At 44.9% G+C, this 9739-nt stretch overlaps 1 pseudogene; it reads left to right on the top strand.

The window, feature by feature from the left end:
* Window positions 1–2946: 2946 nt before the first annotated feature.
* LOC135274293 (U6 spliceosomal RNA) lies at window positions 2947–3045 on the top strand (annotated as a pseudogene).
* The last annotated feature ends 6694 nt before the right edge of the window (window positions 3046–9739 follow it).

Below are 9739 nucleotides of genomic sequence, written 5' to 3'. Positions count from 1 at the left end.
TCGACTGCGCGTTTAAAACTCCGAGCCCTAACATGAGGTGCCCCCTTCTGATTGGCTGCGCCACGACCACCAATCAGCGGCTGCCACTCGGTTTGCCCGGAGCGCACAGGCCGAGAGAAGGAGCGGGGGAGAACAAAGGCGGCGGGCCGGGCACCGCGGGGGCGGGACCTGAATACGCCTCGGGGTGCGATTGGCTATCTGTGCCGGGGGCGGGGCAGGAGAGGCGGAGCCTGGGAAATGTGAAGCGAGGCGGGGCTCGGCTAGGCTCGGCGTCCTGCGGTGGAGCTGGGCAGGAAGAACACGTGTCGGTACCGGAGCGGTGGGGAGTGGGGCGGTCCTAGCAACCCGCCGCGGCTGTGGGAGGCTGGAGACCAACGCGGGCGGAAAAGCATGAGCCTGTCTGTTGGTGGGAAGAGGGCAGAACGGGGCTTCCAAGTCGGCTACATGTTCTTGGGCTTCTTAATTTCTTTTTCTGCTCGAGCAAATAAAAGTTTGCATTTCCCTCCGGATTACTGAGCTAGAGAGCGGGGGAAAGCATGCAGTAAAGTGAATCCAGACTAGAATTTGGGGAAGCCTCCCTCCAAGATTTCATCTCGGAGAAACAAGCCATCAGATTCTTGTCTCAACTTTGCTTCGTCTTATTTGGTACTGTAGTGATTTTCTGCAAAAGAAAATATCAGATAGGCAATCTAGTGGTTTACACAGATCTGAATATAAGCTTGAGGTTTTCCCTCTTGACCATTTTGAAGAAGAAAACTAGGTTAAGATGATGATTTTTGTATGTCAGGAAAGAAGCCTGTAATGTGTATTAAGTTTGAGACTTTTTTTTTTAACACCTGAGAGTTTTAGAAGGTAAATGGGGGGAAAAAAGAAAAAGAATAGAAACTCGAGTTCAGGAGTATTTTCTCGTGTGTGCAGATTATTACGTGGGGAAGAAAAAAATGGGTAACTCACAGACCTTAGCAATTAAAATATTTAATTTAATAATTTCTTTCTTTTTTTTTTTTTTTTGAGACGGAGTTTCGCTCTTGTTTACCCAGGGTGGAGTGCAATGGCGCGATCTCGGCTCACCGCAACCTCCGCTTCCTGGGTTCAAGCAATTCTCCTGCCTCAGCCTCCCGAGTAGCTGGGACTACAGGCGTGCGCCACCATGCCCAGCTAATTTTTGTATTTTTAGTAGAGACAGGGTTTCACCATGTTGACCAGGATGGTCTCGATCTCTTGACCTCGTGATCCACCCGTCTCGGCCTCCCAAAGTGCTGGGATTACAGGCATGAGTGAGCCACCACGCCCGGCCAATTTAATAATTTCTTGTTGAACGCCTATTAATCTGATGGTTCATGGTCAATTTTTTAGGACAGAACATTATGCAACTAACTCTACACTACACACTGATAGAGTACTGTGAATGTCGGCTATGAGACAGTTCAATATCATATTTTATTTTTTGTTTTGTTTTATTTTTTGAGACAAGAGTCTTGCTCTGTCGCCCAGGCTGGAGTGCAGTGGCGCCATCTCCGCTCACCGCAACCTCCCCCTCCCTGGTTCAAGTGATTTTCCTCCCTCAGTCTCCCCAGTAGCTGGGACTACAGGCGCCCCGCCACCACTCCCGGCTAATTTTTGTATTTTTAGCAACTAAAGGGTCTGGTGCGGTGGCTCATGCCTGTAATCCCAGCACTTTGGTAGGCCAAAGCGGGAGATCATGAGGTCAGGAGATGGAGACCATCCTGGCCAACATGGTGAAACCCTGTCTCTACTAAAAATATAAAAATTAGCAGAGTGTCGTGGCACGTGCCTGTAATTAAAAAAAAAAGCCATATTCTTCAAAAAGACAGATAAGTCCGAGTTCTCATCTTCTTTTTTCTTATGACTCTTAAACTGAGAGGAATAAGGACCCCATTTGCGCAGTTGTGGGACAAATACAATTTCACTGGCCCTTTGTTGATACAAAGATGGGAAGAAAACACTTAAAGTGCTGTCTATATATGTATATAAACACACATATATCTTAAAGAAACTAAAGTAACTGTTCTTTTTAAAAGCATTTAGGGCAGGGTGTGGCAGCTCACGCCTGTAATCCCAGCACTTTGCTAGGTCAAGGAGGTGGGTGGATCCCCTGATGTCGGGAGTTCAAGATCAGCCTGACCAACATGGTGAAAACCCATCTCTACTAAAAATACAAAATTAGCCAGGTATGGTGGCACATGCCTGTAATCTCAGCTACTTGGGAGGCTGAGGCAGGAGAATTGCTTGAACCCAGGAGGCAGACGTTGCGGTGAGCCTGAGATTGTGCCATTGTGCCAAGATCATGCCATTGTACTCCAGCCTGGGCAACAAGAAAAAAAAAAAGAAAGAATTTAGGGCCTGGCCTGGAGCCTGTAATCCCAGCCTTTAGGAGGCCGATGTGGGAGGATCACTTGAGGCCAGGAGTTCAAGACCAGGCTGAACAACAAAGTGACATCAACCTCACCCTCCATCCTACATCAACTCTATCTCTACAAAAAGAAAACTTACAAAAATTAGCCTTGCATGGTGGCACACATCTGTGGCCTAAGACAATAAGATCTCTTGAGCTCGGGAGTTTGAGGATGCAGTTAGCTCTATGATTGCACCACTGCACACCAGCCTCAGTGTGGATGACAGCTGGTATTTCGTTTTTTTTTTAAGACAAGGTCAGACTCTGCCACCCAGGCTGGAGAGCAGTGGCACGATCTCAGCTCACTGCAACCTCCTGGGCTCAAGCCATCCTCCCACTTCAGCCTCCTGAGTAGCAGGGACTACAGGCAGCATGCACCACCATGCCTGAAATCCCATCTTAAAAAAAAAAAAAGCTTGATAGTCCTTGATATTTTAATATTGAATAATTTTTACAGTCCCTTTTTCAAACTACAGAAGTATTTAGGTGAATTACATTAAATTGTCATCACGTAGTGGCTTTGGCAGCAATTTATTAAAAAGAAAAAAGTAAATGGAACAATGCAGAGAAGATTAGCATGGCTCCTGTGCAAGGATGACACACAAATTTGTGAAGTGTTTCATATTTTAAAATGAATAAATAAAAAATAAATTGTCATCAAAGCTGATTTCATTGCTATTGTACAAAAAGCCCTAAAGAAAGATATATAGTCTTTTTTCTATTTTTGAGACGGAGTCTCTGTCATCGAGGCTGGAGTGCAGTGGCATGATCTCAGCTCACTGAAACCTGCACCTCCTGGGTTCAAGTGATTCTCCTGCCTCAGCCTCCTGAGTAGCTGGGATTACAGGCATGCACCACCACGCCCAGCTAATTTTTGTATTTTTAGTAGTGATGGGGATTCACCATGTTGGCCAGGCTGATCTGGAACTCCTGACCTCAAGTGATCCGCCCACCTCAGCCTCCCAAAGTGCTGGGATTACAGGCGTAAGCTGCTGTGCATGGAAAAAAAGGCTGATGTCCTCCCACAAATCAGACTTCTGTATACTGCTAAATTCAGGAGAAAAACTATTTCTATACAATGAGGACAGGAAAAGAAATCATATCAGAGTTCAAACTTGTCTAATATAAGATTAAACAATGAATACATGACATATTAAGTCCTAGTTTAGGACATTATCATTTTATTTAGAAATCCGGAGAATCATTTATGTGGCTCAGGCCAAAATAAACTAAAGTAAAAAAAAAATTCTTTTTTTCTTTTTGCTATAGAGTCTTGCCCTGTTACCCAGGCTGGAGTGCAGTGGCACTATCTTAGTTCGCTGCAACCTCTGCCTTCCAGGTTCAAGCAATTTTTGTGCCTCAGCTTCCCGAGTAGCTGGAACCACAGGCATGCACCACCATACCCGGCTAATTTTTATATTTTTAGTAGAGACAGGGTTTTGTCATGTTGACCAGGCTGGTCTTGAACTCCTGACCTCAAGTGATCTGCCTGCCTCAGCCCCGCAAAGTACTGGGATTACAGGCATGAGCCACTGCACCTGACCTAAAATACAATATTTTATTATTATTTATTTATTTATTTATTTTTAGACACAATCTCACTCTGTCACCCAGGCTGGAGTCCAGTGGCGTGATCTCAGCTCACTGCAACCTTTGCCTCCTGGGTTCAAGCGATTCTTCTGCCTCAGCCTCCCAAGTAGCTGGGATTACAGGTGCACATCACCGCACCAGGCTAACTTTTGTAATTTCAGTAGAAACAGGTTTTCACCATGTTGGCCAGGCTGGTCTCCAACTACTGACCTTAGGTGATCCACTCACATCGGCCTCCCAAAGTGCTGGGATTACAGGCATAAGCCATTACACCTGACCTCATAAAATACAATATTTAAAAATTTTCATGTGTCTTAGATATTTTTTTAATCCACTTGAAAGAGTCTTTAAAAATCCCATGAAATCAGTGACTAAACCTGTGTCTCTTACTCTCAGACAAGGGGAGATAACCATGTACTCTCAAAGGTTATTCTTTCCCAAGGTATAATTAGAAATTTATTGATGTGTATAAATACCTTAGTGTATTTACTTTCTGGGAAATGAAGGCAGAAACAAAACCAATATAATGCATTGCAGGCTCTTCTTTTATGATGTGACCTACTTCACCACATTACCAAATGTTTTTACTTCTCAGAAATCAGTCTTAGATGCCCCAAATGTTAGAGAACAAACACAAAACAAAAACACAACCCATCTCTTCTAAATGGTGGACAGAATTTTTGCCAGGATACTGGAGCAATTTTGAAAGCCTGAATAGTTGAACCCTTTTTTCCGTAGATATTAATTCCCAACCTATTTGAAATGGAAAAGTTCATGGATTAAACTAAGAAAATGGCCAGGTGCGGTGGCTCACACCAGTAATCCCAGTACTTTCAGAGGCCGAGGCGGGTGGATCACCTGAAGTCAGGAGTTCAAGACCAGTGTGGCCAACATGGTGAAACCCCATCTCTACTAATAATACAAAAAAATTAGCCAGGCGCCGTGGTGCATGCCTGTAATCCCAACTACTCGGGAGGCTGAAGCAGGTGAATCGCTTGAACCTGGGAGGCAGAGGTTGCAGAGAGCCGATATTGTGCCATTGTACTCCAGCCTGGGCAACAAGAGCGAAACTCTGTCTCAAAAAACAAAAAAACAACCAGAAAACCCTAAGAAAATAAGTGCACAGCCATAAAAAAGAACAAAATCATGCCCTTTGCAGCACTATGAATACAGTTGGAGGGCATCATCCTAAGTGAACTTCTGCAGAAACAGAAAACCAAATACTGTATGTTTTCATTTGTAAGTGGTAAACATTTGGTACACGTGGACACAAAAATGGCAGTGGTAAATACAGGGGATTCCAAAAGGGGGAGGCAATTAAGGGGCCAAGGGTTGAAAAAGTACCTTACTAGGTACTATGTTCTCTACTCAGGTGACAGGATCATTATAAGCTGAAACCTCAGCATCACGTGACCTACTCATGTGACCTGCACATGTGCCCCCTCAATCTAAAATTAACCAAAAAGAAAAGAAGTATACAAACCTAGCCGGGAGCAGTGGCTCACGCCTGTAATCCCAGGACTTTCAGAGGCCGAGGCGGGTAGATCACAAGGTCAGGAGTTCAAGATCAGCCTGACCAACATGGTGAAACCACATCGCTACTAAAAATACAAAAATTACCCAGGCATAGTGGTGCACACCTGTAATCCCAGATACTGAGGAGGCTGAGGCAGGAGAATCACTTGAACCTAGGTGGTGGAGGTTGCAGTGAGCTGAGATTGTGCCACTGCACTCCAGCCTGAGCAATAGAGTGAGATTTGATCTAAAAAAAAAAAAAGTATACCAACCTAAATTGGTATCACCCCTGCTCACTATAACAAAGTGCTCCTAACACTGTGCCTGGCAAAATTGACAAGACACCAAATTTGATTTGAGAAGACATACATAGAGGTGCAGTTTGCTTTTTCTAAAAGCTTAGTCAAGGGCCGGGCACAGTGGCTCATGCCTGTAATCCCAGCAATTTGGGAGGCTGAGGTGGGTGGGTCACCTAAGGTCCAGCATGGCCAACGTGGTGAAACCCTATCTCTACTAAAAATACAAAAAATCAGTGGGACGTGGTGGTGCATGCCTGTAATCCCAGCTCCTCAAGAGACTGAGGCAGGAGAATCACTGGTACCAGGGAGGCAGAGGTTGCAGTGAGCCGAGATTACGCCATTGCACTCCAGCCTGGATGACAGAGCAAGGCTCCTTCTAAAAACAAACTTGGTCTGAAAGTGTTACCAAAACACCAGGGATTTGGTCTAGGTCCTGCTGCTCGCCACACAGAAGCCAGTCATTGAGACAACCAGTATTGCCAAGGAAGAAGGCTTTAATCAGGCGCTGCAGCTGAGGAGATGAGCGCTCAGTCTCAAATCCATCTCCCTGATTGACTAAAACAAGGGATGTATATAGCAGGGAAAAAATGTAACAATGCATAAGATAAAAGGAGCTATGGAGGGGAAGGAGGCATCCAGTGGGTGATCTGGTGAGTTTCAGTTCTTCCATACTTCCTGAAGGTCCTTTTCTGAGGAAGGAGCTCAGATAAAACAAAAACAAGTTTCAAGCTTTAAGGGCAGAAAGGTCAATTTTTATGTTTATCTAAAAGCAACTGTCTGTGGGACTATTGGGCCAGTTTCAAAAGCATATCTCTCCCCCTTGTGCTAGACCAGTCATCACCAGCCTGTTCACCTGCTTGGCATGGGATCATCCTCACCTCCATGTGTTACCCTCACTTCAAAATGTCTGCCCTCACTTTCCTTCAATGGCCTACCCAAGTTCCATCTTATTCCCAAAGACTTACCCAGTTATTCCAGCCCACGTGAAACTATTTCATGCTTGGCATTTCATTATTTTCTTTTTTTTTTTTTTTTTTCCCCAGAGAGAGAGTCTCACTCTGTTGCCCAGGCTGGAGTGCAGGGGCACAATCTCAGCTCACTGCAACCTCCACCTCCCAGGTTCAAGCGATTCTGCTGCCTCAGCCTCCCAAGTAGCAGAGATTACAGGCATGCCACCATGACCAGCTAATCTTTTTTATTTTTTTTATTTTTAGTCGAGACAGGTTTCACCCTGATGGCCAGGCTGGTCTTGAACTCCTGACCTCAAATGATCCACGCACCTTGGCCTCCCAAAGTGCTGGGATTACAGGCGTGAGTCACTGCGCCCAGCCTCATTATTTGCTATTGTAATTGGTCCTTATTTGATGTACACTTGTCTTCTCCTGCAAACAGTTTTGGAATACTGAGTTTTGAAATACTGAGTTTTGAAATACTGTGTTGCCATTTTCTTATACCTGAATTAAAGCATCCCCCCAAAATTCATGTCCTTCTCAGAACCTCAGACTGTGACCTTATTTGGAAACGGTCATTGCACATGTAATAAATAAACATGAGGTTGTATTGGAGTAGAGTGGGTCCCTAATCCAATCTCAGTGGTATCTTTATACGAAGAGACACAGAGACATACAGAGGGAAGATGGCCATGTGGTGACATCGCAGGGATTGGAGTGATGCAGCTACAAGCGGAAGAACACCAAGAATTGTCGGCAATTGGGCCAGGCAAAGTGGCTCACACTTCTAATCCTTTAGGGGACTGTTAAAAAATAAAAACAAAAATAATTAGCTAGGCCAGGCGCAGTGGCTCATACCTGTAACCCAAGCATTCTGAGAGGCTGAAGTGGGCAGATTGCCTGAGCTCAGGAGTTTGAGACCAGCCTGAGCAATATGGTGAAACCCCAACTCTACTAAAATACAAAAAATTAGCCAAGTGTAGTGGTGTGCGCCTATAATCCCAGCTACTCAGGAGGCTGAGGTGGGAGAATTGCTTGAACCCGGGAGGCAGAGGTTGCAGTGAGCTGAGAGATCACACCATTGCACTCCAGCCTGGGCAACAGAGTGAGACTCCATCTAAGAATAAAAAAAAGAAAACCCAGGTGTGGTGGCACACACCTGTAGTCCCAGCTATTTGGGAGACTGAGGGAAGAGGATCACTTGGGCCCAGGACATTGAAGCTAGAGCAAGCCATGATTGTGCCACTGTATTTCAGCTTGGGTGACAAAATGAGAACTGTCTCTTAAAAAAAAAAAAAAAAAAAAGAATGAAAAAGAAAATAAAAAGGAAAAGAGAATTGCTGGCAACCACCAGAGGCTAAAAGAGAGGACTAGGGGGCTGAGCGCGGTGGCTCACGCCTGTAATCCCAGCACTTTGGGAGGCCGAGGCGGGTGGATCACGAGGTCGAGAGATCGAGACCATCCTGGTCAATATGATGAAACCCCGTCTCTACTAAAAATATAAAAAAATTAGCTGGGCATGGTGGTGCGTGCCTGTAATCCCAGCTACTCAGGAGGCTGAGGCAGGAGAATTGCCTGAACCCAGGAGGTGGAGGTTGCGGTGAGCCGAGATCGCGCCATTGCACTCCAGCCTGGGTAACAAGAGCGAAACTCCGTCTCAAAAAAAAAAAAAAAAAAAAAGTTATCAAGAAGGGGAAAAAGCAACTTCCTTAGTGGAAAAGTCTGACAGACACTAACGTAAGTGATCAAAGTGAACATTGCCAGTATTGATACAAATTGGAGTCGTGTGCCACCTGCTGAGATGAACAGAACACACAATCACTTCTTGGACATCCCCCTGAAGAAATGACCCTGAACCTACTCATGAAGACAGACATACCAGACACACTCAAATTAAGGGGCATTTGACAAAATAACCGTTGTGTAGTCCTGAAGAGCAGCAAGGCCATGGAAGTCAAGAACAGGATGAATCTGTTCTAGACTGAAAGAGACTAGAGAGAAAGGACAGCTGAACACAGCAGGCGACTCTAAACTGGCTCTTTTTGCCAAAAGGACATTATTGGAACGACCGTCAAAACTTGAAGCGGCCCTAAGGATTGGCGGTATCATTCCAGTTTCCTGGTTTGGATGGTTATGGTATCATTTTGATGGTATCGTTCCAGTTTCCTGATTTTGATGGTGTATTGTGGTTATGTAGGAGAATGTCCTTGTTTGGCGGGTAATGGGAACTGAGGCAATTTACTCTCAAATGGCTGAGAATAAAAGTTCTCTGCATTGAATTGAGAGGACAGTATAAAGACAGATGGGAATTATTTTACTAAGTGCAATCATGCTGCTCATACTATTCTTTTCTTTCTTTTTTTTTTTTTTTGGTGTTGGGGACGCAGTCTCACTCTGTCACCCAGACTGGAGTGCAGTGATACAATCTTGGCTCACTGCAACCTCCACCTCCTGGGTTCAAGCGATTCTCCTGCCTCAGCCTCCTGAGTAGGTGAGACTAAAGGCACATACCATCACGCCGACTAATTTTTGTATTTTTAGTAGAAACAGGGTTTCACCATGTTGGTCAGGCTGGTCTTGAACTCCTGGCCTCATGATCCGCCCACCTCAGCCTCCCAAAGTGCTCGGATTACAGGCCTGAGCTACTGCACCCAGCCTCTTTTTTTTTTTTTTTTTAAATAGTCTCACTATGTTGCCCAGGTTGGTCTCGAACTCCTGGCTTCAAGTGATCCTCCCGCTCGACCTCCCAAAGTGCTGTGATTACAGGCATGAGTCACCACTCCCGACCATAATTCTTAATAAAATCATTAATTTAAATTTTACCTGAAGAAAGTTAAATGGAAATGAAATGTGAAGAAATTGCTGAAGTTTAGAAACAGCCCCTCTTAGCAAAGCCATATTTCTCCCTTCTTTGTTTACAAACTGACCAGTTTCAGGATAAGGCTGTCTCTTTTTTCTAGGTATTTGCT

This window comes from Aotus nancymaae, unplaced genomic scaffold (assembly GCF_030222135.1).
Source record: "Aotus nancymaae isolate 86718 unplaced genomic scaffold, 86718_ANA_hifiasm-v0.15.2.pri h1tg000002l, whole genome shotgun sequence".
Classification (NCBI taxonomy): domain Eukaryota; kingdom Metazoa; phylum Chordata; class Mammalia; order Primates; family Aotidae; genus Aotus; species Aotus nancymaae.
The sequence above is the reverse complement of the archived record's forward strand: the minus strand, read 5'-3'. Positions and strand labels throughout refer to the sequence as shown.